Raw genomic sequence first — 20,297 nt, forward strand, 5'->3', positions numbered from 1 at the left:
TCTCATAGAGAAACTAACACAATTTTCAGGTTCAAAAAGGTCAACGGAACTTGGGATTCCCAGCCAGTCTCCCTTGCTGGTACTTGCCAAGCCTTAAGCTGCATTGCTGCTGCGATCTGACGAGAGCAGGCACATTCAGCTTAGAATGGCCGTTGACAGCAGCTGTTCAATTTGAACCTTCTTTTACCATCTTTGACAGAGAAACTAATACAATTTTCAAGTTCAAAAAGGTCAACGGAACTTGGGATTCCCAGCCAGTCTCCCATGCTGGTACTTGCCAAGCCTTAAGCTGCATTGCTGCTGCGATCTGACGAGAGCAGGCACATTCAGCTTAGAATGGCCGTTGACAGCAGCTGTTCAATTTGAACCTTCTTTTACTATCTCATAGAGAAACTAACACAATTTTCAGGTTCAAAAAGGTCAACAGAACTTGGGATTCCCAGCCAGTCTCCCATGCTGGTACTTGCCAAGCCTTAAGCTGCATTGCTGCTGCGATCTGACGAGAGCAGGCACATTCAGCTTAGAATGGCCGTTGACCGCAGCTGTTCAATTTGAACCTTCTTTTACTATCTCATAGAGAAACTAACACAATTTTCAGGTTCAAAAAGGTCAACGGAACTTGGGATTCCCAGCCAGTCTCCCATGCTGGTACTTGCCAAGCCTTAAGCTGCATTGCTGCTGCGATCTGACGAGAGCAGGCACATTCAGCTTAGAATGGCCGTTGACAGCAGCTGTCCAATTTGAACCTTCTTTTACCATCTTTGACAGGGAAACTAACACAATTTTCAGGTTCAAAAAGGTCAACGGAACTTGGGATTCCCAGCTAGTCCCCCATGCTGGTACTTGCCAAGCCTTAAGCTGCATTGCTGCTGCGATCTGACGAGAGCAGGCACATTCAGCTTAGAATGGCCGTTGACAGCAGCTGTTCAATTTGAACCTTCTTTTACTATCTCATAGAGAAACTAACACAATTTTCAGGTTCAAAAAGGTCAACGGAACTTGGGTTTCCCAGCCAGTCTCCCATGCTGGTACTTGCCAAGCCTTAAGCTGCATTGCTGCTGCGATCTGACGAGAGCAGGCACATTCAGCTTAGAATGGCCGTTGACCGCAGCTGTTCAATTTGAACCTTCTTTTACTATCTCATAGAGAAACTAACACAATTTTCAGGTTCAAAAAGGTCAACGGAACTTGGGATTCCCAGCCAGTCTCCCATGCTGGTACTTGCCAAGCCTTAAGCTGCATTGCTGCTGCGATCTGACGAGAGCAGGCACATTCAGCTTAGAATGGCCGTTGACAGCAGCTGTTCAATTTGAACCTTCTTTTACTATCTCATAGAGAAACTAACACAATTTTCAGGTTCAAAAAGGTCAACGGAACTTGGGATTCCCAGCCAGTCTCCCATGCTTGTACTTGCCAAGCCTTAAGCTGCATTGATGCTGCGATCTGACGAGAGCAGGCACATTCAGCTTAGAATGGCCGTTGACAGCAGATGTTCAATTTGAACCTTCTTTTACCATCTTTGACAGAGAAACTAACACAATTTTCAGGTTCAAAAAGGTCAATGGAACTTGGGATTCCCAGCCAGTCTCCCATGCTGGTACTTGCCAAGCCTTAAGCTGCATTGCTGCTGCGATCTGACGAGAGCAGGCACATTCAGCTTAGAATGGCCGTTGACAGCAGCTGTTCAATTTGAACCTTCTTTTACTATCTCATAGAGAAACTAACACAATTTTCAGGTTCAAAAAGGTCAATGGAACTTGGGATTCTCAACCAGTCTCCCATGCTGGTAGTTGCCAAGCCTTAAGCTGCATTGCTGCTGCGATCTGACGAGAGCAGGCACATTCAGCTTAGAATGGCCGTTGACAGCAGCTGTTCAATTTGAACCTTCTTTTACCATCTTTGACAGAGAAACTAACACAATTTTCAGGTTCAAAAAGGTCAACGGAACTTGGGATTCCCAGCCAGTCTCCCATGCTGGTACTTGCCAAGCCTTAAGCTGCATTGATGCTGTGTTTTGACGAGAGCAGGCACATTCAGCTTAGAATGGCCGTTGACAGCAGCTGTTCAATTTGAACCTTCTTTTACCATCTTTGACAGAGAAACTAACACAATTTTCAGGTTCAAAAAGGTCAACAGAACTTGGGATTCCCAGCCAGTCTCCCATGCTGGTACTTGCCAAGCCTTAAGCTGCATTGCTGCTGCGATCTGACGAGAGCAGGCACATTCAGCTTAGAATGGCCGTTGACAGCAGCTGTTCAATTTGAACCTTCTTTTACCATCTTTGACAGAGAAACTAACACAATTTCCAGGTTCAAAAAGGTCAACGGAACTTGGGATTCCCAGCCAGTCTCCCATGCTGGTACTTGCCAAGCCTTAAGCTGCATTGCTGCTGCGATCTGATGAGAGCAGGCACATTCAGCTTAGAATGGCCGTTGACAGCAGCTGTTCAATTTGAACCTTCTTTTACTATCTCATAGAGAAACTAACACAATTTTCAGGTTCAAAAAGGTCAACGGAACTTGGGATTCCCAGCCAGTCTCCCATGCTGGTACTTGCCAAGCCTTAAGCTGCATTGCTGCTGCGATCTGACGAGAGCAGGCACATTCAGCTTAGAATGGCCGTTGACAGCAGCTGTCCAATTTGAACCTTCTTTTACCATCTTTGACAGGGAAACTAACACAATTTTCAGGTTCAAAAAGGTCAACGGAACTTGGGATTCCCAGCTAGTCTCCCATGCTGGTACTTGCCAAGCCTTAAGCTGCATTGCTGCTGCGATCTGACGAGAGCAGGCACATTCAGCTTAGAATGGCCGTTGACCGCAGCTGTTCAATTTGAACCTTCTTTTACTATCTCATAGAGAAACTAACACAATTTTCAGGTTCAAAAAGGTCAACGGAACTTGGGATTCCCAGCCAGTCTCCCATGCTGGTACTTGCCAAGCCTTAAGCTGCATTGCTGCTGCGATCTGACGAGAGCAGGCACATTCAGCTTAGAATGGCCGTTGACAGCAGCTGTTCAATTTGAACCTTCTTTTACTATCTCATAGAGAAACTAACACAATTTTCAGGTTCAAAAAGGTCAACGGAACTTGGGATTCCCAGCCAGTCTCCCATGCTTGTACTTGCCAAGCCTTAAGCTGCATTGATGCTGCGATCTGACGAGAGCAGGCACATTCAGCTTAGAATGGCCGTTGACAGCAGATGTTCAATTTGAACCTTCTTTTACCATCTTTGACAGAGAAACTAACACAATTTTCAGGTTCAAAAAGGTCAACGGAACTTGGGATTCCCAGCCAGTCTCCCATGCTGGTACTTGCCAAGCCTTAAGCTGCATTGCTGCTGCGATCTGACGAGAGCAGGCACATTCAGCTTAGAATGGCCGTTGACAGCAGCTGTTCAATTTGAACCTTCTTTTACTATCTCATAGAGAAACTAACACAATTTTCAGGTTCAAAAAGGTCAATGGAACTTGGGATTCCCAGCCAGTCTCCCATGCTGGTACTTGCCAAGCCTTAAGCTGCATTGCTGCTGCGATCTGACGAGAGCAGGCACATTCAGCTTAGAATGGCCGTTGACAGCAGCTGTTCAATTTGAACCTTCTTTTACTATCTCATAGAGAAACTAACACAATTTTCAGGTTCAAAAAGGTCAACGGAACTTGGGATTCCCAGCCAGTCTCCCATGCTGGTACTTGCCAAGCCTTAAGCTGCATTGCTGCTGCGATCTGACGAGAGCAGGCACATTCAGCTTAGAATGGCCGTTGACCGCAGCTGTTCAATTTGAACCTTCTTTTACTATCTCATAGAGAAACTAACACAATTTTCAGGTTCAAAAAGGTCAACGGAACTTGGGATTCCCAGCCAGTCTCCCATGCTGGTACTTGCCAAGCCTTAAGCTGCATTGCTGCTGCGATCTGACGAGAGCAGGCACATTCAGCTTAGAATGGCCGTTGACAGCAGCTGTTCAATTTGAACCTTCTTTTACTATCTCATAGAGAAACTAACACAATTTTCAGGTTCAAAAAGGTCAACGGAACTTGGGATTCCCAGCCAGTCTCCCATGCTGGTACTTGCCAAGCCTTAAGCTGCATTGCTGCTGCGATCTGACGAGAGCAGGCACATTCAGCTTAGAATGGCCGTTGACAGCAGCTGTTCAATTTGAACCTTCTTTTACTATCTCATAGAGAAACTAACACAATTTTCAGGTTCAAAAAGGTCAACGGAACTTGGGATTCCCAGCCAGTCTCCCATGCTGGTACTTGCCAAGCCTTAAGCTGCATTGCTGCTGCGATCTGACGAGAGCAGGCACATTCAGCTTAGAATGGCCGTTGACAGCAGCTGTTCAATTTGAACCTGCTTTTACTATGTCATAGAGAAACTAACACAATTTTCAGGTTCAAAAATTGTCAACGGAACTTGGGATTCCCAGCCAGTCTCCCATGCTGGTACTTGCCAAGCCTTAAGCTGCATTGCTGCTGCGATCTGACGAGAGCAAGCACATTCAGCTTAGAATGGCCGTTGACAGCAGCTGTTCAATTTGAACCTTCTTTTACTATCTCATAGAGAAACTAACACAATTTTCAGGTTCAAAAAGGTCAACGGAACTTGGGATTCCCAGCCAGTCTCCCTTGCTGGTACTTGCCAAGCCTTAAGCTGCATTGCTGCTGCGATCTGACGAGAGCAGGCACATTCAGCTTAGAATGGCCGTTGACAGCAGCTGTTCAATTTGAACCTTCTTTTACCATCTTTGACAGAGAAACTAATACAATTTTCAGGTTCAAAAAGGTCAACGGAACTTGGGATTCCCAGCCAGTCTCCCATGCTGGTACTTGCCAAGCCTTAAGCTGCATTGCTGCTGCGATCTGACGAGAGCAGGCACATTCAGCTTAGAATGGCCGTTGACAGCAGCTGTTCAATTTGAACCTTCTTTTACTATCTCATAGAGAAACTAACACAATTTTCAGGTTCAAAAAGGTCAACAGAACTTGGGATTCCCAGCCAGTCTCCCATGCTGGTACTTGCCAAGCCTTAAGCTGCATTGCTGCTGCGATCTGACGAGAGCAGGCACATTCAGCTTAGAATGGCCGTTGACCGCAGCTGTTCAATTTGAACCTTCTTTTACTATCTCATAGAGAAACTAACACAATTTTCAGGTTCAAAAAGGTCAACGGAACTTGGGATTCCCAGCCAGTCTCCCATGCTGGTACTTGCCAAGCCTTAAGCTGCATTGCTGCTGCGATCTGACGAGAGCAGGCACATTCAGCTTAGAATGGCCGTTGACAGCAGCTGTCCAATTTGAACCTTCTTTTACCATCTTTGACAGGGAAACTAACACAATTTTCAGGTTCAAAAAGGTCAACGGAACTTGGGATTCCCAGCTAGTCCCCCATGCTGGTACTTGCCAAGCCTTAAGCTGCATTGCTGCTGCGATCTGACGAGAGCAGGCACATTCAGCTTAGAATGGCCGTTGACAGCAGCTGTTCAATTTGAACCTTCTTTTACTATCTCATAGAGAAACTAACACAATTTTCAGGTTCAAAAAGGTCAACGGAACTTGGGTTTCCCAGCCAGTCTCCCATGCTGGTACTTGCCAAGCCTTAAGCTGCATTGCTGCTGCGATCTGACGAGAGCAGGCACATTCAGCTTAGAATGGCCGTTGACAGCAGCTGTTCAATTTGAACCTTCTTTTACTATCTCATAGAGAAACTAACACAATTTTCAGGTTCAAAAAGGTCAACGGAACTTGGGATTCCCAGCCAGTCTCCCATGCTGGTACTTGCCAAGCCTTAAGCTGCATTGCTGCTGCGATCTGACGAGAGCAGGCACATTCAGCTTAGAATGGCCGTTGACAGCAGCTGTTCAATTTGAACCTTCTTTTACTATCTCATAGAGAAACTAACACAATTTTCAGGTTCAAAAAGGTCAACGGAACTTGGGATTCCCAGCCAGTCTCCCATGCTTGTACTTGCCAAGCCTTAAGCTGCATTGATGCTGCGATCTGACGAGAGCAGGCACATTCAGCTTAGAATGGCCGTTGACAGCAGATGTTCAATTTGAACCTTCTTTTACCATCTTTGACAGAGAAACTAACACAATTTTCAGGTTCAAAAAGGTCAATGGAACTTGGGATTCCCAGCCAGTCTCCCATGCTGGTACTTGCCAAGCCTTAAGCTGCATTGCTGCTGCAATCTGACGAGAGCAGGCACATTCAGCTTAGAATGGCCGTTGACAGCAGCTGTTCAATTTGAACCTTCTTTTACTATCTCATAGAGAAACTAACACAATTTTCAGGTTCAAAAAGGTCAATGGAACTTGGGATTCCCAACCAGTCTCCCATGCTGGTAGTTGCCAAGCCTTAAGCTGCATTGCTGCTGCGATCTGACGAGAGCAGGCACATTCAGCTTAGAATGGCCGTTGACAGCAGCTGTTCAATTTGAACCTTCTTTTACCATCTTTGACAGAGAAACTAACACAATTTTCAGGTTCAAAAAGGTCAACGGAACTTGGGATTCCCAGCCAGTCTCCCATGCTGGTACTTGCCAAGCCTTAAGCTGCATTGATGCTGTGATTTGACGAGAGCAGGCACATTCAGCTTAGAATGGCCGTTGACAGCAGCTGTTCAATTTGAACCTTCTTTTACCATCTTTGACAGAGAAACTAACACAATTTTCAGGTTCAAAAAGGTCAACAGAACTTGGGATTCCCAGCCAGTCTCCCATGCTGGTACTTGCCAAGCCTTAAGCTGCATTGCTGCTGCGATCTGACGAGAGCAGGCACATTCAGCTTAGAATGGCCGTTGACAGCAGCTGTTCAATTTGAACCTTCTTTTACCATCTTTGACAGAGAAACTAACACAATTTCCAGGTTCAAAAAGGTCAACAGAACTTGGGATTCCCAGCCAGTCTCCCATGCTGGTACTTGCCAAGCCTTAAGCTGCATTGCTGCTGCGATCTGACGAGAGCAGGCACATTCAGCTTAGAATGGCCGTTGACAGCAGCTGTCCAATTTGAACCTTCTTTTACCATCTTTGACAGGGAAACTAACACAATTTTCAGGTTCAAAAAGGTCAACGGAACTTGGGATTCCCAGCTAGTCTCCCATGCTGGTACTTGCCAAGCCTTAAGCTGCATTGCTGCTGCGATCTGACGAGAGCAGGCACATTCAGCTTAGAATGGCCGTTGACAGCAGCTGTTCAATTTGAACCTTCTTTTACTATCTCATAGAGAAACTAACACAATTTTCAGGTTCAAAAAGGTCAACGGAACTTGGGATTCCCAGCCAGTCTCCCATGCTGGTACTTGCCAAGCCTTAAGCTGCATTGCTGCTGCGATCTGACGAGAGCAGGCACATTCAGCTTAGAATGGCCGTTGACAGGAGCTGTTCAATTTGAACCTTCTTTTACTATCTCATAGAGAAACTAACACAATTTTCAGGTTCAAAAAGGTCAATGGAACTTGGGATTCCCAGCCAGTCTCCCATGCTGGTACTTGCCAAGCCTTAAGCTGCATTGCTGCTGCGATCTGACGAGAGCAGGCACATTCAGCTTAGAATGGCCGTTGACAGCAGCTGTTCAATTTGAACCTTCTTTTACTATCTCATAGAGAAACTAACACAATTTTCAGGTTCAAAAAGGTCAATGGAACTTGGGATTCCCAGCCAGTCTCCCATGCTGGTACTTGCCAAGCCTTAAGCTGCATTGCTGCTGCGATCTGACGAGAGCAGGCACATTCAGCTTAGAATGGCCGTTGACAGCAGCTGTTCAATTTGAACCTTCTTTTACTATCTCATAGAGAAACTAACACAATTTTCAGGTTCAAAAAGGTCAACGGAACTTGGGATTCCCAGCCAGTCTCCCATGCTGGTACTTGCCAAGCCTTGAGCTGCATTGCTGCTGCGATCTGACGAGAGCAGGCACATTCAGCTTAGAATGGCCGTTGACTGCAGCTGTTCAATTTGAACCTTCTTTTACTATCTCATAGAGAAACTAACACAATTTTCAGGTTCAAAAAGGTCAACGGAACTTGGGATTCCCAGCCAGTCTCCCATGCTGGTACTTGCCAAGCCTTAAGCTGCATTGCTGCTGCGATCTGACGAGAGCAGGCACATTCAGCTTAGAACGGCCGTTGACAGTAGCTGTTCAATTTGAACCTTCTTTTACTATCTCATAGAGAAACTAACACAATTTTCAGGTTCAAAAAGGTCAACGGAACTTGGGATTCCCAGCCAGTCTCCCATGCTGGTACTTGCCAAGCCTTAAGCTGCATTGCTGCTGCAATCTGACGAGAGCAGGCACATTCAGCTTAGAATGGCCGTTGACAGCAGCTGTTCAATTTGAACCTTCTTTTACCATCTTTGACAGAGAAACTAACACAATTTTCAGGTTCAAAAAGGTGAACGGAACTTGGGATTCCCAGCCAGTCTCCCATGCTGGTACTTGCCAAGCCTTAAGCTGCATTGCTGCTGCGATCTGACGAGAGCAGGCACATTCAGCTTAGAATGGCCGTTGACAGCAGCTGTTCAATTTGAACCTTCTTTTACTATCTCATAGAGAAACTAACACAATTTTCAGGTTCAAAAAGGTCAACGGAACTTGGGATTCCCAGCCAGTCTCCCATGCTGGTACTTGCCAAGCCTTAAGCTGCATTGATGCTGCGATCTGACGAGAGCAGGCACATTCAGCTTAGAATGGCCGTTGACAGCAGATGTTCAATTTGAACCTTCTTTTACCATCTTTGACAGAGAAACTAACACAATTTTCAGGTTCAAAAAGGTCAACGGAACTTGGGATTCCCAGCCAGTCTCCCATGCTGGTACTTGCCAAGCCTTAAGCTGCATTGCTGCTGCGATCTGACGAGAGCAGGCACATTCAGCTTAGAATGGCCGTTGACAGCAGCTGTTCAATTTGAACCTTCTTTTACTATCTCAGAGAGAAACTAACCCAATTTTCAGGTTCAAAAAGGTCAATGGAACTTGGGATTCCCAGCCAGTCTCCCATGCTGGTACTTGCCAAGCCTTAAGCTGCATTGCTGCTGCGATCTGACGAGAGCAGGCACATTCAGCTTAGAATGGCCGTTGACCGCAGCTGTTCAATTTGAACCTTCTTTTACTATCTCATAGAGAAAGTAACACAATTTTCAGGTTCAAAAAGGTCAACGGAACTTGGGATTCCCAGCCAGTCTCCCATGCTGGTACTTGCCAAGCCTTAAGCTGCATTGCTGCTGCGATCTGACGAGAGCAGGCACATTCAGCTTAGAATGGCCGCTGACAGCAGCTGTTCAATTTGAACCTTCTTTTACTATCTCATAGAGAAACTAACACAATTTTCAGGTTCAAAAAGGTCAACGGAACTTGGGATTCCCAGCCTGTCTCCCATGCTGGTACTTGCCAAGCCTTAAGCTGCATTGATGCTGCGATCTGACGAGAGCAGGCACATTCAGCTTAGAATGGCCGTTGACAGCAGATGTTCAATTTGAACCTTCTTTTACCATCTTTGACAGAGAAACTAACACAATTTTCAGGTTCAAAAAGGTCAACGGAACTTGGGATTCCCAGCCAGTCTCCCATGCTGGTACTTGCCAAGCCTTAAGCTGCATAGATGCTGCGATCTGACGAGAGCAGGCACATTCAGCTTAGAATGGCCGTTGACAGCAGCTGTTCAATTTGAACCTTCTTTTACCATCTTTGACAGAGAAACTAATACAATTTTCAGGTTCAAAAAGGTCAACGGAACTTGGGATTCCCAGCCAGTCTCCCATGCTGGTACTTGCCAAGCCTTAAGCTGCATTGCTGCTGCGATCTGACGAGAGCAGGCACATTCAGCTTAGAATGGCCGTTGACCGCAGCTGTTCAATATGAACCTTCTTTTACTATCTCATAGAGAAAGTAACACAATTTTCAGGTTCAAAAAGGTCAACGGAACTTGGGATTCCCAGCCAGTCTCCCATGCTGGTACTTGCCAAGCCTTAAGCTGCATTGCTGCTGCGATCTGACGAGAGCAGGCACATTCAGCTTAGAATGGCCGCTGACAGCAGCTGTTCAATTTGAACCTTCTTTTACTATCTCATAGAGAAACTAACACAATTTTCAGGTTCAAAAAGGTCAACGGAACTTGGGATTCCCAGCCAGTCTCCCATGCTGGTACTTGCCAAGCCTTAAGCTGCATTGCTGCTGCGATCTGACGAGAGCAGGCACATTCAGCTTAGAATGGCCGTTGACAGCAGCTGTTCAATTTGAACCTTCTTTTACTATCTCATAGAGAAACTAATACAATTTTCAGGTTCAAAAAGGTCAACGGAACTTGGGATTCCCAGCCAGTCTCCCTTGCTGGTACTTGCCAAGCCTTAAGCTGCATTGCTGCTGCGATCTGACGAGAGCAGGCACATTCAGCTTAGAATGGCCATTGACAGCAGCTGTTCAATTTGAACCTTCTTTTACCATCTTTGACAGATAAACTAATACAATTTTCAGGTTCAAAAAGGTCAACGGAACTTGGGATTCCCAGCCAGTCTCCCATGCTGGTACTTGCCAAGCCTTAAGCTGCATTGCTGCTGCGATCTGACGAGAGCAGGCACATTCAGCTTAGAATGGCCGTTGACAGCAGCTGTTCAATTTGAACCTTCTTTTACTATCTCATAGAGAAACTAACACAATTTTCAGGTTCAAAAAGGTCAACGGAACTTGGGATTCCCAGCCAGTCTCCCATGCTGGTACTTGCCAAGCCTTAAGCTGCATTGCTGCTGCGATCTGACGAGAGCAGGCACATTCAGCTTAGAATGGCCGTTGACCGCAGCTGTTCAATTTGAACCTTCTTTTACTATCTCATAGAGAAACTAACACAATTTTCAGGTTCAAAAAGGTCAACGGAACTTGGGATTCCCAGCCAGTCTCCCATGCTGGTACTTGCCAAGCCTTAAGCTGCATTGCTGCTGCGATCTGACGAGAGCAGGCACATTCAGCTTAGAATGGCCGTTGACAGCAGCTGTCCAATTTGAACCTTCTTTTACCATCTTTGACAGGGAAACTAACACAATTTTCAGGTTCAAAAAGGTCAACGGAACTTGGGATTCCCAGCTAGTCCCCCATGCTGGTACTTGCCAAGCCTTAAGCTGCATTGCTGCTGCGATCTGACGAGAGCAGGCACATTCAGCTTAGAATGGCCGTTGACAGCAGCTGTTCAATTTGAACCTTCTTTTACTATCTCATAGAGAAACTAACACAATTTTCAGGTTCAAAAAGGTCAACGGAACTTGGGATTCCCAGCCAGTCTCCCATGCTTGTACTTGCCAAGCCTTAAGCTGCATTGATGCTGCGATCTGACGAGAGCAGGCACATTCAGCTTAGAATGGCCGTTGACAGCAGATGTTCAATTTGAACCTTCTTTTACCATCTTTGACAGAGAAACTAACACAATTTTCAGGTTCAAAAAGGTCAACGGAACTTGGGATTCCCAGCCAGTCTCCCATGCTGGTACTTGCCAAGCCTTAAGCTGCATTGCTGCTGCGATCTGACGAGAGCAGGCACATTCAGCTTAGAATGGCCGTTGACAGCAGCTGTTCAATTTGAACCTTCTTTTACTATCTCATAGAGAAACTAACACAATTTTCAGGTTCAAAAAGGTCAATGGAACTTGGGATTCCCAGCCAGTCTCCCATGCTGGTACTTGCCAAGCCTTAAGCTGCATTGCTGCTGCGATCTGACGAGAGCAGGCACATTCAGCTTAGAATGGCCGTTGACAGCAGCTGTTCAATTTGAACCTTCTTTTACTATCTCATAGAGAAACTAACACAATTTTCAGGTTCAAAAAGGTCAACGGAACTTGGGATTCCCAGCCAGTCTCCCATGCTGGTACTTGCCAAGCCTTAAGCTGCATTGCTGCTGCGATCTGACGAGAGCAGGCACATTCAGCTTAGAATGGCCGTTGACAGCAGCTGTTCAATTTGAACCTTCTTTTACTATCTCATAGAGAAACTAACACAATTTTCAGGTTCAAAAAGGTCAACGGAACTTGGGATTCCCAGCCAGTCTCCCATGCTGGTACTTGCCAAGCCTTAAGCTGCATTGCTGCTGCGATCTGACGAGAGCAGGCACATTCAGCTTAGAATGGCCGTTGACAGCAGCTGTTCAATTTGAACCTTCTTTTACTATGTCATAGAGAAACTAACACAATTTTCAGATTCAAAAAGGTCAACGGAACTTGGGATTCCCAGCCAGTCTCCCATGCTGGTACTTGCCAAGCCTTAAGCTGCATTGCTGCTGCGATCTGACGAGAGCAGGCACATTCAGCTTAGAATGGCCGTTGACAGCAGCTGTTCAATTTGAACCTTCTTTTACTATCTCATAGAGAAACTAACACAATTTTCAGGTTCAAAAAGGTCAACGGAACTTGGGATTCCCAGCCAGTCTCCCTTGCTGGTACTTGCCAAGCCTTAAGCTGCATTGCTGCTGCGATCTGACGAGAGCAGGCACATTCAGCTTAGAATGGCCGTTGACAGCAGCTGTTCAATTTGAACCTTCTTTTACCATCTTTGACAGAGAAACTAATACAATTTTCAGGTTCAAAAAGGTCAACGGAACTTGGGATTCCCAGCCAGTCTCCCATGCTGGTACTTGCCAAGCCTTAAGCTGCATTGCTGCTGCGATCTGACGAGAGCAGGCACATTCAGCTTAGAATGGCCGTTGACAGCAGCTGTTCAATTTGAACCTTCTTTTACTATCTCATAGAGAAACTAACACAATTTTCAGGTTCAAAAAGGTCAACGGAACTTGGGATTCCCAGCCAGTCTCCCATGCTGGTACTTGCCAAGCCTTAAGCTGCATTGCTGCTGCGATCTGACGAGAGCAGGCACATTCAGCTTAGAATGGCCGTTGACCGCAGCTGTTCAATTTGAACCTTCTTTTACTATCTCATAGAGAAAGTAACACAATTTTCAGGTTCAAAAAGGTCAACGGAACTTGGGATTCCCAGCCAGTCTCCCATGCTGGTACTTGCCAAGCCTTAAGCTGCATTGCTGCTGCGATCTGACGAGAGCAGGCACATTCAGCTTAGAATGGCCGCTGACAGCAGCTGTTCAATTTGAACCTTCTTTTACTATCTCATAGAGAAACTAACACAATTTTCAGGTTCAAAAAGGTCAACGGAACTTGGGATTCCCAGCCAGTCTCCCATGCTGGTACTTGCCAAGCCTTAAGCTGCATTGATGCTGCGATCTGACGAGAGCAGGCACATTCAGCTTAGAATGGCCGTTGACAGCAGATGTTCAATTTGAACCTTCTTTTACCATCTTTGACAGAGAAACTAACACAATTTTCAGGTTCAAAAAGGTCAACGGAACTTGGGATTCCCAGCCAGTCTCCCATGCTGGTACTTGCCAAGCCTTAAGCTGCATAGATGCTGCGATCTGACGAGAGCAGGCACATTCAGCTTAGAATGGCCGTTGACAGCAGCTGTTCAATTTGAACCTTCTTTTACCATCTTTGACAGAGAAACTAATACAATTTTCAGGTTCAAAAAGGTCAACGGAACTTGGGATTCCCAGCCAGTCTCCCATGCTGGTACTTGCCAAGCCTTAAGCTGCATTGCTGCTGCGATCTGACGAGAGCAGGCACATTCAGCTTAGAATGGCCGTTGACCGCAGCTGTTCAATATGAACCTTCTTTTACTATCTCATAGAGAAAGTAACACAATTTTCAGGTTCAAAAAGGTCAACGGAACTTGGGATTCCCAGCCAGTCTCCCATGCTGGTACTTGCCAAGCCTTAAGCTGCATTGCTGCTGCGATCTGACGAGAGCAGGCACATTCAGCTTAGAATGGCCGCTGACAGCAGCTGTTCAATTTGAACCTTCTTTTACTATCTCATAGAGAAACTAACACAATTTTCAGGTTCAAAAAGGTCAACGGAACTTGGGATTCCCAGCCAGTCTCCCATGCTGGTACTTGCCAAGCCTTAAGCTGCATTGCTGCTGCGATCTGACGAGAGCAGGCACATTCAGCTTAGAATGGCCGTTGACAGCAGCTGTTCAATTTGAACCTTCTTTTACTATCTCATAGATAAACTAACACAATTTTCAGGTTCAAAAAGGTCAACGGAACTTGGGATTCCCAGCCAGTCTCCCATGCTGGTACTTGCCAAGCCTTAAGCTGCATTGCTGCTGCGATCTGACGAGAGCAGGCACATTCAGCTTAGAATGGCCGTTGACAGCAGCTGTTCAATTTGAACCTTCTTTTACTATCTCATAGAGAAACTAATACAATTTTCAGGTTCAAAAAGGTCAACGGAACTTGGGATTCCCAGCCAGTCTCCCTTGCTGGTACTTGCCAAGCCTTAAGCTGCATTGCTGCTGCGATCTGACGAGAGCAGGCACATTCAGCTTAGAATGGCCATTGACAGCAGCTGTTCAATTTGAACCTTCTTTTACCATCTTTGACAGAGAAACTAATACAATTTTCAGGTTCAAAAAGGTCAACGGAACTTGGGATTCCCAGCCAGTCTCCCATGCTGGTACTTGCCAAGCCTTAAGCTGCATTGCTGCTGCGATCTGACGAGAGCAGGCACATTCAGCTTAGAATGGCCGTTGACAGCAGCTGTTCAATTTGAACCTTCTTTTACTATCTTTGACAGAGAAACTAACACAATTTTCAGGTTCAAAAAGGTGAACGGAACTTGGGATTCCCAGCCAGTCTCCCATGCTGGTACTTGCCAAGCCTTAAGCTGCATTGCTGCTGCGATCTGACGAGAGCAGGCACATTCAGCTTAGAATGGCCGTTGACAGCAGCTGTTCAATTTGAACCTTCTTTTACTATCTCATAGAGAAACTAACACAATTTTCAGGTTCAAAAAGGTCAACGGAACTTGGGATTCCCAGCCAGTCTCCCATGCTGGTACTTGCCAAGCCTTAAGCTGCATTGATGCTGCGATCTGACGAGAGCAGGCACATTCAGCTTAGAATGGCCGTTGACAGCAGATGTTCAATTTGAACCTTCTTTTACCATCTTTGACAGAGAAACTAACACAATTTTCAGGTTCAAAAAGGTCAACGGAACTTGGGATTCCCAGCCAGTCTCCCATGCTGGTACTTGCCAAGCCTTAAGCTGCATTGCTGCTGCGATCTGACGAGAGCAGGCACATTCAGCTTAGAATGGCCGTTGACAGCAGCTGTTCAATTTGAACCTTCTTTTACTATCTCAGAGAGAAACTAACCCAATTTTCAGGTTCAAAAAGGTCAATGGAACTTGGGATTCCCAGCCAGTCTCCCATGCTGGTACTTGCCAAGCCTTAAGCTGCATTGCTGCTGCGATCTGACGAGAGCAGGCACATTCAGCTTAGAATGGCCGTTGACCGCAGCTGTTCAATTTGAACCTTCTTTTACTATCTCATAGAGAAAGTAACACAATTTTCAGGTTCAAAAAGGTCAACGGAACTTGGGATTCCCAGCCAGTCTCCCATGCTGGTACTTGCCAAGCCTTAAGCTGCATTGCTGCTGCGATCTGACGAGAGCAGGCACATTCAGCTTAGAATGGCCGCTGACAGCAGCTGTTCAATTTGAACCTTCTTTTACTATCTCATAGAGAAACTAACACAATTTTCAGGTTCAAAAAGGTCAACGGAACTTGGGATTCCCAGCCAGTCTCCCATGCTGGTACTTGCCAAGCCTTAAGCTGCATTGATGCTGCGATCTGACGAGAGCAGGCACATTCAGCTTAGAATGGCCGTTGACAGCAGATGTTCAATTTGAACCTTCTTTTACCATCTTTGACAGAGAAACTAACACAATTTTCAGGTTCAAAAAGGTCAACGGAACTTGGGATTCCCAGCCAGTCTCCCATGCTGGTACTTGCCAAGCCTTAAGCTGCATAGATGCTGCGATCTGACGAGAGCAGGCACATTCAGCTTAGAATAGCCGTTGACAGCAGCTGTTCAATTTGAACCTTCTTTTACCATCTTTGACAGAGAAACTAATACAATTTTCAGGTTCAAAAAGGTCAACGGAACTTGGGATTCCCAGCCAGTCTCCCATGCTGGTACTTGCCAAGCCTTAAGCTGCATTGCTGCTGCGATCTGACGAGAGCAGGCACATTCAGCTTAGAATGGCCGTTGACCGCAGCTGTTCAATATGAACCTTCTTTTACTATCTCATAGAGAAAGTAACACAATTTTCAGGTTCAAAAAGGTCAACGGAACTTGGGATTCCCAGCCAGTCTCCCATGCTGGTACTTGCCAAGCCTTAAGCTGCATTGCTGCTGCGATCTGACGAGAGCAGGCACATTCAGCTTAGAATGGCCGCTGACAGCAGCTGTTCAATTTGAACCTTCTTTTACTATCTCATAGAGAAACTAACACAATTTTCAGGTTCAAAAAGGTCAACGGAACTTGGGATTCCCAGCCAGTCTCCCATGCTGGTACTTGCCAAGCCTTAAGCTGCATTGCTGCTGCGATCTGACGAGAGCAGGCACATTCAGCTTAGAATGGCCGTTGACAGCAGCTGTTCAATTTGAACCTTCTTTTACTATCTCATAGAGAAACTAATACAATTTTCAGGTTCAAAAAGGTCAACGGAACTTGGGATTCCCAGCCAGTCTCCCTTGCTGGTACTTGCCAAGCCTTAAGCTGCATTGCTGCTGCGATCTGACGAGAGCAGGCACATTCAGCTTAGAATGGCCATTGACAGCAGCTGTTCAATTTGAACCTTCTTTTACCATCTTTGACAGATAAACTAATACAATTTTCAGGTTCAAAAAGGTCAACGGAACTTGGGATTCCCAGCCAGTCTCCCATGCTGGTACTTGCCAAGCCTTAAGCTGCATTGCTGCTGCGATCTGACGAGAGCAGGCACATTCAGCTTAGAATGGCCGTTGACAGCAGCTGTTCAATTTGAACCTTCTTTTACTATCTCATAGAGAAACTAACACAATTTTCAGGTTCAAAAAGGTCAACGGAACTTGGGATTCCCAGCCAGTCTCCCATGCTGGTACTTGCCAAGCCTTAAGCTGCATTGCTGCTGCGATCTGACGAGAGCAGGCACATTCAGCTTAGAATGGCCGTTGACCGCAGCTGTTCAATTTGAACCTTCTTTTACTATCTCATAGAGAAACTAACACAATTTTCAGGTTCAAAAAGGTCAACGGAACTTGGGATTCCCAGCCAGTCTCCCATGCTGGTACTTGCCAAGCCTTAAGCTGCATTGCTGCTGCGATCTGACGAGAGCAGGCACATTCAGCTTAGAATGGCCGTTGACAGCAGCTGTCCAATTTGAACCTTCTTTTACCATCTTTGACAGGGAAACTAACACAATTTTCAGGTTCAAAAAGGTCAACGGAACTTGGGATTCCCAGCTAGTCCCCCATGCTGGTACTTGCCAAGCCTTAAGCTGCATTGCTGCTGCGATCTGACGAGAGCAGGCACATTCAGCTTAGAATGGCCGTTGACAGCAGCTGTTCAATTTGAACCTTCTTTTACTATCTCATAGAGAAACTAACACAATTTTCAGGTTCAAAAAGGTCAACGGAACTTGGGATTCCCAGCCAGTCTCCCATGCTTGTACTTGCCAAGCCTTAAGCTGCATTGATGCTGCGATCTGACGAGAGCAGGCACATTCAGCTTAGAATGGCCGTTGACAGCAGATGTTCAATTTGAACCTTCTTTTACCATCTTTGACAGAGAAACTAACACAATTTTCAGGTTCAAAAAGGTCAACGGAACTTGGGATTCCCAGCCAGTCTCCCATGCTGGTACTTGCCAAGCCTTAAGCTGCATTGCTGCTGCGATCTGACGAGAGCAGGCACATTCAGCTTAGAATGGCCGTTGACAGCAGCTGTTCAATTTGAACCTTCTTTTACTATCTCATAGAGAAACTAACACAATTTTCAGGTTCAAAAAGGTCAATGGAACTTGGGATTCCCAGCCAGTCTCCCATGCTGGTACTTGCCAAGCCTTAAGCTGCATTGCTGCTGCGATCTGACGAGAGCAGGCACATTCAGCTTAGAATGGCCGTTGACAGCAGCTGTTCAATTTGAACCTTCTTTTACTATCTCATAGAGAAACTAACACAATTTTCAGGTTCAAAAAGGTCAACGGAACTTGGGATTCCCAGCCAGTCTCCCATGCTGGTACTTGCCAAGCCTTAAGCTGCATTGCTGCTGCGATCTGACGAGAGCAGGCACATTCAGCTAAGAATGGCCGTTGACAGCAGCTGTTCAATTTGAACCTTCTTTTACTATCTCATAGAGAAACTAACACAATTTTCAGGTTCAAAAAGGTCAACGGAACTTGGGATTCCCAGCCAGTCTCCCATGCTGGTACTTGCCAAGCCTTAAGCTGCATTGCTGCTGCGATCTGACGAGAGCAGGCACATTCAGCTTAGAATGGCCGTTGACAGCAGCTGTTCAATTTGAACCTTCTTTTACTATGTCATAGAGAAACTAACACAATTTTCAGGTTCAAAAAGGTCAACGGAACTTGGGATTCCCAGCCAGTCTCCCATGCTGGTACTTGCCAAGCCTTAAGCTGCATTGCTGCTGCGATCTGACGAGAGCAGGCACATTCAGCTTAGAATGGCCGTTGACAGCAGCTGTTCAATTTGAACCTTCTTTTACTATCTCATAGAGAAACTAACACAATTTTCAGGTTCAAAAAGGTCAACGGAACTTGGGATTCCCAGCCAGTCTCCCTTGCTGGTACTTGCCAAGCCTTAAGCTGCATTGCTGCTGCGATCTGACGAGAGCAGGCACATTCAGCTTAGAATGGCCGTTGACAGCAGCTGTTCAATTTGAACCTTCTTTTACCATCTTTGACAGAGAAACTAATACAATTTTCAGGTTCAAAAAGGTCAACGGAACTTGGGATTCCCAGCCAGTCTCCCATGCTGGTACTTGCCAAGCCTTAAGCTGCATTGCTGCTGCGATCTGACGAGCGCAGGCACATTCAGCTTAGAATGGCCGTTGACAGCAGCTGTTCAATTTGAACCTTCTTTTACTATCTCATAGAGAAACTAACACAATTTTCAGGTTCAAAAAGGTCAACGGAACTTGGGATTCCCAGCCAGTCTCCCATGCTGGTACTTGCCAAGCCTTAAGCTGCATTGCTGCTGCGATCTGACGAGAGCAGGCACATTCAGCTTAGAATGGCCGTTGACCGCAGCTGTTCAATTTGAACCTTCTTTTACTATCTCATAGAGAAAGTAACACAATTTTCAGGTTCAAAAAGGTCAACGGAACTTGGGATTCCCAGCCAGTCTCCCATGCTGGTACTTGCCAAGCCTTAAGCTGCATTGCTGCTGCGATCTGACGAGAGCAGGCACATTCAGCTTAGAATGGCCGCTGACAGCAGCTGTTCAATTTGAACCTTCTTTTACTATCTCATAGAGAAACTAACACAATTTTCAGGTTCAAAAAGGTCAACGGAACTTGGGATTCCCAGCCAGTCTCCCATGCTGGTACTTGCCAAGCCTTAAGCTGCATTGATGCTGCGATCTGACGAGAGCAGGCACATTCAGCTTAGAATGGCCGTTGACAGCAGATGTTCAATTTGAACCTTCTTTTACCATCTTTGACAGAGAAACTAACACAATTTTCAGGTTCAAAAAGGTCAACGGAACTTGGGATTCCCAGCCAGTCTCCCATGCTGGTACTTGCCAAGCCTTAAGCTGCATAGATGCTGCGATCTGACGAGAGCAGGCACATTCAGCTTAGAATGGCCGTTGACAGCAGCTGTTCAATTTGAACCTTCTTTTACCATCTTTGACAGAGAAACTAATACAATTTTCAGGTTCAAAAAGGTCAACGGAACTTGGGATTCCCAGCCAGTCTCCCATGCTGGTACTTGCCAAGCCTTAAGCTGCATTGCTGCTGCGATCTGACGAGAGCAGGCACATTCAGCTTAGAATGGCCGTTGACCGCAGCTGTTCAATATGAACCTTCTTTTACTATCTCATAGAGAAAGTAACACAATTTTCAGGTTCAAAAAGGTCAACGGAACTTGGGATTCCCAGCCAGTCTCCCATGCTGGTACTTGCCAAGCCTTAAGCTGCATTGCTGCTGCGATCTGACGAGAGCAGGCACATTCAGCTTAGAATGGCCGCTGACAGCAGCTGTTCAATTTGAACCTTCTTTTACTATCTCATAGAGAAACTAACACAATTTTCAGGTTCAAAAAGGTCAACGGAACTTGGGATTCCCAGCCAGTCTCCCATGCTGGTACTTGCCAAGCCTTAAGCTGCATTGCTGCTGCGATCTGACGAGAGCAGGCACATTCAGCTTAGAATGGCCGTTGACAGCAGCTGTTCAATTTGAACCTTCTTTTACTAT

General features: G+C 46.0%; 104 pseudogenes; all 104 read right to left on the reverse strand.

Moving 5' to 3' along the window:
* Positions 1–38: 38 nt before the first annotated feature.
* Positions 39–157, reverse strand: LOC140107581 (5S ribosomal RNA; annotated as a pseudogene).
* Positions 158–229: 72 nt separating this feature from the next.
* On the reverse strand, positions 230–348 carry LOC140108136 (5S ribosomal RNA; annotated as a pseudogene).
* Positions 349–418: 70 nt separating this feature from the next.
* LOC140107322 (5S ribosomal RNA) lies at positions 419–537 on the reverse strand (annotated as a pseudogene).
* Positions 538–607: 70 nt separating this feature from the next.
* Positions 608–726, reverse strand: LOC140108138 (5S ribosomal RNA; annotated as a pseudogene).
* A 72-nt stretch (positions 727–798) lies between these two features.
* LOC140107267 (5S ribosomal RNA) lies at positions 799–917 on the reverse strand (annotated as a pseudogene).
* Positions 918–987: 70 nt separating this feature from the next.
* Positions 988–1,106, reverse strand: LOC140107292 (5S ribosomal RNA; annotated as a pseudogene).
* Positions 1,107–1,176: 70 nt separating this feature from the next.
* Positions 1,177–1,295, reverse strand: LOC140108140 (5S ribosomal RNA; annotated as a pseudogene).
* A 70-nt stretch (positions 1,296–1,365) lies between these two features.
* On the reverse strand, positions 1,366–1,484 carry LOC140107771 (5S ribosomal RNA; annotated as a pseudogene).
* A 72-nt stretch (positions 1,485–1,556) lies between these two features.
* Positions 1,557–1,675, reverse strand: LOC140107675 (5S ribosomal RNA; annotated as a pseudogene).
* A 452-nt stretch (positions 1,676–2,127) lies between these two features.
* On the reverse strand, positions 2,128–2,246 carry LOC140107323 (5S ribosomal RNA; annotated as a pseudogene).
* Positions 2,247–2,318: 72 nt separating this feature from the next.
* Positions 2,319–2,437, reverse strand: LOC140107927 (5S ribosomal RNA; annotated as a pseudogene).
* A 70-nt stretch (positions 2,438–2,507) lies between these two features.
* Positions 2,508–2,626, reverse strand: LOC140108141 (5S ribosomal RNA; annotated as a pseudogene).
* Positions 2,627–2,698: 72 nt separating this feature from the next.
* LOC140108186 (5S ribosomal RNA) lies at positions 2,699–2,817 on the reverse strand (annotated as a pseudogene).
* A 70-nt stretch (positions 2,818–2,887) lies between these two features.
* LOC140108142 (5S ribosomal RNA) lies at positions 2,888–3,006 on the reverse strand (annotated as a pseudogene).
* A 70-nt stretch (positions 3,007–3,076) lies between these two features.
* Positions 3,077–3,195, reverse strand: LOC140107772 (5S ribosomal RNA; annotated as a pseudogene).
* A 72-nt stretch (positions 3,196–3,267) lies between these two features.
* Positions 3,268–3,386, reverse strand: LOC140108143 (5S ribosomal RNA; annotated as a pseudogene).
* Positions 3,387–3,456: 70 nt separating this feature from the next.
* Positions 3,457–3,575, reverse strand: LOC140107676 (5S ribosomal RNA; annotated as a pseudogene).
* Positions 3,576–3,645: 70 nt separating this feature from the next.
* Positions 3,646–3,764, reverse strand: LOC140108144 (5S ribosomal RNA; annotated as a pseudogene).
* Positions 3,765–3,834: 70 nt separating this feature from the next.
* LOC140108145 (5S ribosomal RNA) lies at positions 3,835–3,953 on the reverse strand (annotated as a pseudogene).
* Positions 3,954–4,023: 70 nt separating this feature from the next.
* On the reverse strand, positions 4,024–4,142 carry LOC140108146 (5S ribosomal RNA; annotated as a pseudogene).
* Positions 4,143–4,212: 70 nt separating this feature from the next.
* LOC140108147 (5S ribosomal RNA) lies at positions 4,213–4,331 on the reverse strand (annotated as a pseudogene).
* Positions 4,332–4,402: 71 nt separating this feature from the next.
* LOC140107626 (5S ribosomal RNA) lies at positions 4,403–4,521 on the reverse strand (annotated as a pseudogene).
* Positions 4,522–4,591: 70 nt separating this feature from the next.
* On the reverse strand, positions 4,592–4,710 carry LOC140107582 (5S ribosomal RNA; annotated as a pseudogene).
* A 72-nt stretch (positions 4,711–4,782) lies between these two features.
* Positions 4,783–4,901, reverse strand: LOC140108148 (5S ribosomal RNA; annotated as a pseudogene).
* A 70-nt stretch (positions 4,902–4,971) lies between these two features.
* Positions 4,972–5,090, reverse strand: LOC140107325 (5S ribosomal RNA; annotated as a pseudogene).
* A 70-nt stretch (positions 5,091–5,160) lies between these two features.
* On the reverse strand, positions 5,161–5,279 carry LOC140108151 (5S ribosomal RNA; annotated as a pseudogene).
* A 72-nt stretch (positions 5,280–5,351) lies between these two features.
* Positions 5,352–5,470, reverse strand: LOC140107268 (5S ribosomal RNA; annotated as a pseudogene).
* A 70-nt stretch (positions 5,471–5,540) lies between these two features.
* On the reverse strand, positions 5,541–5,659 carry LOC140107293 (5S ribosomal RNA; annotated as a pseudogene).
* A 70-nt stretch (positions 5,660–5,729) lies between these two features.
* Positions 5,730–5,848, reverse strand: LOC140108152 (5S ribosomal RNA; annotated as a pseudogene).
* A 70-nt stretch (positions 5,849–5,918) lies between these two features.
* On the reverse strand, positions 5,919–6,037 carry LOC140107773 (5S ribosomal RNA; annotated as a pseudogene).
* Positions 6,038–6,109: 72 nt separating this feature from the next.
* LOC140107864 (5S ribosomal RNA) lies at positions 6,110–6,228 on the reverse strand (annotated as a pseudogene).
* A 70-nt stretch (positions 6,229–6,298) lies between these two features.
* LOC140107886 (5S ribosomal RNA) lies at positions 6,299–6,417 on the reverse strand (annotated as a pseudogene).
* Positions 6,418–6,680: 263 nt separating this feature from the next.
* LOC140107326 (5S ribosomal RNA) lies at positions 6,681–6,799 on the reverse strand (annotated as a pseudogene).
* Positions 6,800–6,871: 72 nt separating this feature from the next.
* On the reverse strand, positions 6,872–6,990 carry LOC140107327 (5S ribosomal RNA; annotated as a pseudogene).
* A 72-nt stretch (positions 6,991–7,062) lies between these two features.
* LOC140108199 (5S ribosomal RNA) lies at positions 7,063–7,181 on the reverse strand (annotated as a pseudogene).
* A 70-nt stretch (positions 7,182–7,251) lies between these two features.
* Positions 7,252–7,370, reverse strand: LOC140108153 (5S ribosomal RNA; annotated as a pseudogene).
* A 70-nt stretch (positions 7,371–7,440) lies between these two features.
* LOC140107677 (5S ribosomal RNA) lies at positions 7,441–7,559 on the reverse strand (annotated as a pseudogene).
* Positions 7,560–7,629: 70 nt separating this feature from the next.
* On the reverse strand, positions 7,630–7,748 carry LOC140107678 (5S ribosomal RNA; annotated as a pseudogene).
* A 70-nt stretch (positions 7,749–7,818) lies between these two features.
* LOC140107356 (5S ribosomal RNA) lies at positions 7,819–7,937 on the reverse strand (annotated as a pseudogene).
* Positions 7,938–8,007: 70 nt separating this feature from the next.
* LOC140107569 (5S ribosomal RNA) lies at positions 8,008–8,126 on the reverse strand (annotated as a pseudogene).
* Positions 8,127–8,196: 70 nt separating this feature from the next.
* Positions 8,197–8,315, reverse strand: LOC140107640 (5S ribosomal RNA; annotated as a pseudogene).
* Positions 8,316–8,387: 72 nt separating this feature from the next.
* LOC140107716 (5S ribosomal RNA) lies at positions 8,388–8,506 on the reverse strand (annotated as a pseudogene).
* Positions 8,507–8,576: 70 nt separating this feature from the next.
* LOC140107513 (5S ribosomal RNA) lies at positions 8,577–8,695 on the reverse strand (annotated as a pseudogene).
* Positions 8,696–8,767: 72 nt separating this feature from the next.
* Positions 8,768–8,886, reverse strand: LOC140108154 (5S ribosomal RNA; annotated as a pseudogene).
* A 70-nt stretch (positions 8,887–8,956) lies between these two features.
* On the reverse strand, positions 8,957–9,075 carry LOC140107679 (5S ribosomal RNA; annotated as a pseudogene).
* Positions 9,076–9,145: 70 nt separating this feature from the next.
* LOC140107400 (5S ribosomal RNA) lies at positions 9,146–9,264 on the reverse strand (annotated as a pseudogene).
* Positions 9,265–9,334: 70 nt separating this feature from the next.
* On the reverse strand, positions 9,335–9,453 carry LOC140107803 (5S ribosomal RNA; annotated as a pseudogene).
* Positions 9,454–9,525: 72 nt separating this feature from the next.
* LOC140108358 (5S ribosomal RNA) lies at positions 9,526–9,644 on the reverse strand (annotated as a pseudogene).
* A 72-nt stretch (positions 9,645–9,716) lies between these two features.
* Positions 9,717–9,835, reverse strand: LOC140108155 (5S ribosomal RNA; annotated as a pseudogene).
* A 70-nt stretch (positions 9,836–9,905) lies between these two features.
* On the reverse strand, positions 9,906–10,024 carry LOC140107401 (5S ribosomal RNA; annotated as a pseudogene).
* A 70-nt stretch (positions 10,025–10,094) lies between these two features.
* On the reverse strand, positions 10,095–10,213 carry LOC140108156 (5S ribosomal RNA; annotated as a pseudogene).
* Positions 10,214–10,283: 70 nt separating this feature from the next.
* Positions 10,284–10,402, reverse strand: LOC140107729 (5S ribosomal RNA; annotated as a pseudogene).
* Positions 10,403–10,474: 72 nt separating this feature from the next.
* LOC140108157 (5S ribosomal RNA) lies at positions 10,475–10,593 on the reverse strand (annotated as a pseudogene).
* A 70-nt stretch (positions 10,594–10,663) lies between these two features.
* LOC140108158 (5S ribosomal RNA) lies at positions 10,664–10,782 on the reverse strand (annotated as a pseudogene).
* Positions 10,783–10,852: 70 nt separating this feature from the next.
* On the reverse strand, positions 10,853–10,971 carry LOC140108159 (5S ribosomal RNA; annotated as a pseudogene).
* Positions 10,972–11,043: 72 nt separating this feature from the next.
* On the reverse strand, positions 11,044–11,162 carry LOC140107269 (5S ribosomal RNA; annotated as a pseudogene).
* Positions 11,163–11,232: 70 nt separating this feature from the next.
* LOC140107775 (5S ribosomal RNA) lies at positions 11,233–11,351 on the reverse strand (annotated as a pseudogene).
* A 72-nt stretch (positions 11,352–11,423) lies between these two features.
* LOC140108160 (5S ribosomal RNA) lies at positions 11,424–11,542 on the reverse strand (annotated as a pseudogene).
* A 70-nt stretch (positions 11,543–11,612) lies between these two features.
* LOC140107680 (5S ribosomal RNA) lies at positions 11,613–11,731 on the reverse strand (annotated as a pseudogene).
* Positions 11,732–11,801: 70 nt separating this feature from the next.
* Positions 11,802–11,920, reverse strand: LOC140108163 (5S ribosomal RNA; annotated as a pseudogene).
* A 70-nt stretch (positions 11,921–11,990) lies between these two features.
* Positions 11,991–12,109, reverse strand: LOC140108164 (5S ribosomal RNA; annotated as a pseudogene).
* A 70-nt stretch (positions 12,110–12,179) lies between these two features.
* LOC140108165 (5S ribosomal RNA) lies at positions 12,180–12,298 on the reverse strand (annotated as a pseudogene).
* Positions 12,299–12,368: 70 nt separating this feature from the next.
* LOC140107584 (5S ribosomal RNA) lies at positions 12,369–12,487 on the reverse strand (annotated as a pseudogene).
* A 72-nt stretch (positions 12,488–12,559) lies between these two features.
* Positions 12,560–12,678, reverse strand: LOC140108166 (5S ribosomal RNA; annotated as a pseudogene).
* Positions 12,679–12,748: 70 nt separating this feature from the next.
* LOC140108167 (5S ribosomal RNA) lies at positions 12,749–12,867 on the reverse strand (annotated as a pseudogene).
* A 70-nt stretch (positions 12,868–12,937) lies between these two features.
* Positions 12,938–13,056, reverse strand: LOC140107402 (5S ribosomal RNA; annotated as a pseudogene).
* Positions 13,057–13,126: 70 nt separating this feature from the next.
* Positions 13,127–13,245, reverse strand: LOC140107514 (5S ribosomal RNA; annotated as a pseudogene).
* Positions 13,246–13,317: 72 nt separating this feature from the next.
* Positions 13,318–13,436, reverse strand: LOC140108371 (5S ribosomal RNA; annotated as a pseudogene).
* Positions 13,437–13,508: 72 nt separating this feature from the next.
* Positions 13,509–13,627, reverse strand: LOC140108168 (5S ribosomal RNA; annotated as a pseudogene).
* A 70-nt stretch (positions 13,628–13,697) lies between these two features.
* On the reverse strand, positions 13,698–13,816 carry LOC140107403 (5S ribosomal RNA; annotated as a pseudogene).
* Positions 13,817–13,886: 70 nt separating this feature from the next.
* Positions 13,887–14,005, reverse strand: LOC140108169 (5S ribosomal RNA; annotated as a pseudogene).
* A 70-nt stretch (positions 14,006–14,075) lies between these two features.
* On the reverse strand, positions 14,076–14,194 carry LOC140108170 (5S ribosomal RNA; annotated as a pseudogene).
* A 70-nt stretch (positions 14,195–14,264) lies between these two features.
* LOC140107731 (5S ribosomal RNA) lies at positions 14,265–14,383 on the reverse strand (annotated as a pseudogene).
* Positions 14,384–14,455: 72 nt separating this feature from the next.
* Positions 14,456–14,574, reverse strand: LOC140108171 (5S ribosomal RNA; annotated as a pseudogene).
* A 72-nt stretch (positions 14,575–14,646) lies between these two features.
* On the reverse strand, positions 14,647–14,765 carry LOC140107717 (5S ribosomal RNA; annotated as a pseudogene).
* Positions 14,766–14,835: 70 nt separating this feature from the next.
* Positions 14,836–14,954, reverse strand: LOC140107515 (5S ribosomal RNA; annotated as a pseudogene).
* A 72-nt stretch (positions 14,955–15,026) lies between these two features.
* On the reverse strand, positions 15,027–15,145 carry LOC140108173 (5S ribosomal RNA; annotated as a pseudogene).
* Positions 15,146–15,215: 70 nt separating this feature from the next.
* LOC140107682 (5S ribosomal RNA) lies at positions 15,216–15,334 on the reverse strand (annotated as a pseudogene).
* Positions 15,335–15,404: 70 nt separating this feature from the next.
* On the reverse strand, positions 15,405–15,523 carry LOC140107404 (5S ribosomal RNA; annotated as a pseudogene).
* Positions 15,524–15,593: 70 nt separating this feature from the next.
* LOC140107516 (5S ribosomal RNA) lies at positions 15,594–15,712 on the reverse strand (annotated as a pseudogene).
* A 72-nt stretch (positions 15,713–15,784) lies between these two features.
* Positions 15,785–15,903, reverse strand: LOC140107366 (5S ribosomal RNA; annotated as a pseudogene).
* Positions 15,904–15,975: 72 nt separating this feature from the next.
* Positions 15,976–16,094, reverse strand: LOC140108175 (5S ribosomal RNA; annotated as a pseudogene).
* Positions 16,095–16,164: 70 nt separating this feature from the next.
* LOC140107405 (5S ribosomal RNA) lies at positions 16,165–16,283 on the reverse strand (annotated as a pseudogene).
* A 70-nt stretch (positions 16,284–16,353) lies between these two features.
* Positions 16,354–16,472, reverse strand: LOC140108176 (5S ribosomal RNA; annotated as a pseudogene).
* A 70-nt stretch (positions 16,473–16,542) lies between these two features.
* LOC140107733 (5S ribosomal RNA) lies at positions 16,543–16,661 on the reverse strand (annotated as a pseudogene).
* Positions 16,662–16,733: 72 nt separating this feature from the next.
* On the reverse strand, positions 16,734–16,852 carry LOC140108177 (5S ribosomal RNA; annotated as a pseudogene).
* A 70-nt stretch (positions 16,853–16,922) lies between these two features.
* LOC140108178 (5S ribosomal RNA) lies at positions 16,923–17,041 on the reverse strand (annotated as a pseudogene).
* A 70-nt stretch (positions 17,042–17,111) lies between these two features.
* LOC140108179 (5S ribosomal RNA) lies at positions 17,112–17,230 on the reverse strand (annotated as a pseudogene).
* A 72-nt stretch (positions 17,231–17,302) lies between these two features.
* On the reverse strand, positions 17,303–17,421 carry LOC140107270 (5S ribosomal RNA; annotated as a pseudogene).
* Positions 17,422–17,491: 70 nt separating this feature from the next.
* LOC140107776 (5S ribosomal RNA) lies at positions 17,492–17,610 on the reverse strand (annotated as a pseudogene).
* A 72-nt stretch (positions 17,611–17,682) lies between these two features.
* LOC140108180 (5S ribosomal RNA) lies at positions 17,683–17,801 on the reverse strand (annotated as a pseudogene).
* Positions 17,802–17,871: 70 nt separating this feature from the next.
* Positions 17,872–17,990, reverse strand: LOC140107683 (5S ribosomal RNA; annotated as a pseudogene).
* Positions 17,991–18,060: 70 nt separating this feature from the next.
* Positions 18,061–18,179, reverse strand: LOC140107357 (5S ribosomal RNA; annotated as a pseudogene).
* Positions 18,180–18,249: 70 nt separating this feature from the next.
* On the reverse strand, positions 18,250–18,368 carry LOC140108181 (5S ribosomal RNA; annotated as a pseudogene).
* A 70-nt stretch (positions 18,369–18,438) lies between these two features.
* LOC140108182 (5S ribosomal RNA) lies at positions 18,439–18,557 on the reverse strand (annotated as a pseudogene).
* Positions 18,558–18,627: 70 nt separating this feature from the next.
* LOC140107585 (5S ribosomal RNA) lies at positions 18,628–18,746 on the reverse strand (annotated as a pseudogene).
* Positions 18,747–18,818: 72 nt separating this feature from the next.
* LOC140107727 (5S ribosomal RNA) lies at positions 18,819–18,937 on the reverse strand (annotated as a pseudogene).
* Positions 18,938–19,007: 70 nt separating this feature from the next.
* LOC140108184 (5S ribosomal RNA) lies at positions 19,008–19,126 on the reverse strand (annotated as a pseudogene).
* A 70-nt stretch (positions 19,127–19,196) lies between these two features.
* LOC140107406 (5S ribosomal RNA) lies at positions 19,197–19,315 on the reverse strand (annotated as a pseudogene).
* Positions 19,316–19,385: 70 nt separating this feature from the next.
* On the reverse strand, positions 19,386–19,504 carry LOC140107517 (5S ribosomal RNA; annotated as a pseudogene).
* A 72-nt stretch (positions 19,505–19,576) lies between these two features.
* LOC140107178 (5S ribosomal RNA) lies at positions 19,577–19,695 on the reverse strand (annotated as a pseudogene).
* A 72-nt stretch (positions 19,696–19,767) lies between these two features.
* On the reverse strand, positions 19,768–19,886 carry LOC140108185 (5S ribosomal RNA; annotated as a pseudogene).
* A 70-nt stretch (positions 19,887–19,956) lies between these two features.
* Positions 19,957–20,075, reverse strand: LOC140107407 (5S ribosomal RNA; annotated as a pseudogene).
* A 70-nt stretch (positions 20,076–20,145) lies between these two features.
* On the reverse strand, positions 20,146–20,264 carry LOC140108187 (5S ribosomal RNA; annotated as a pseudogene).
* Between the last annotated feature and the right edge of the window lie 33 nt (positions 20,265–20,297).

This window comes from Engystomops pustulosus, unplaced genomic scaffold (assembly GCF_040894005.1).
Source record: "Engystomops pustulosus unplaced genomic scaffold, aEngPut4.maternal MAT_SCAFFOLD_121, whole genome shotgun sequence".
NCBI lineage: Eukaryota > Metazoa > Chordata > Amphibia > Anura > Leptodactylidae > Engystomops > Engystomops pustulosus.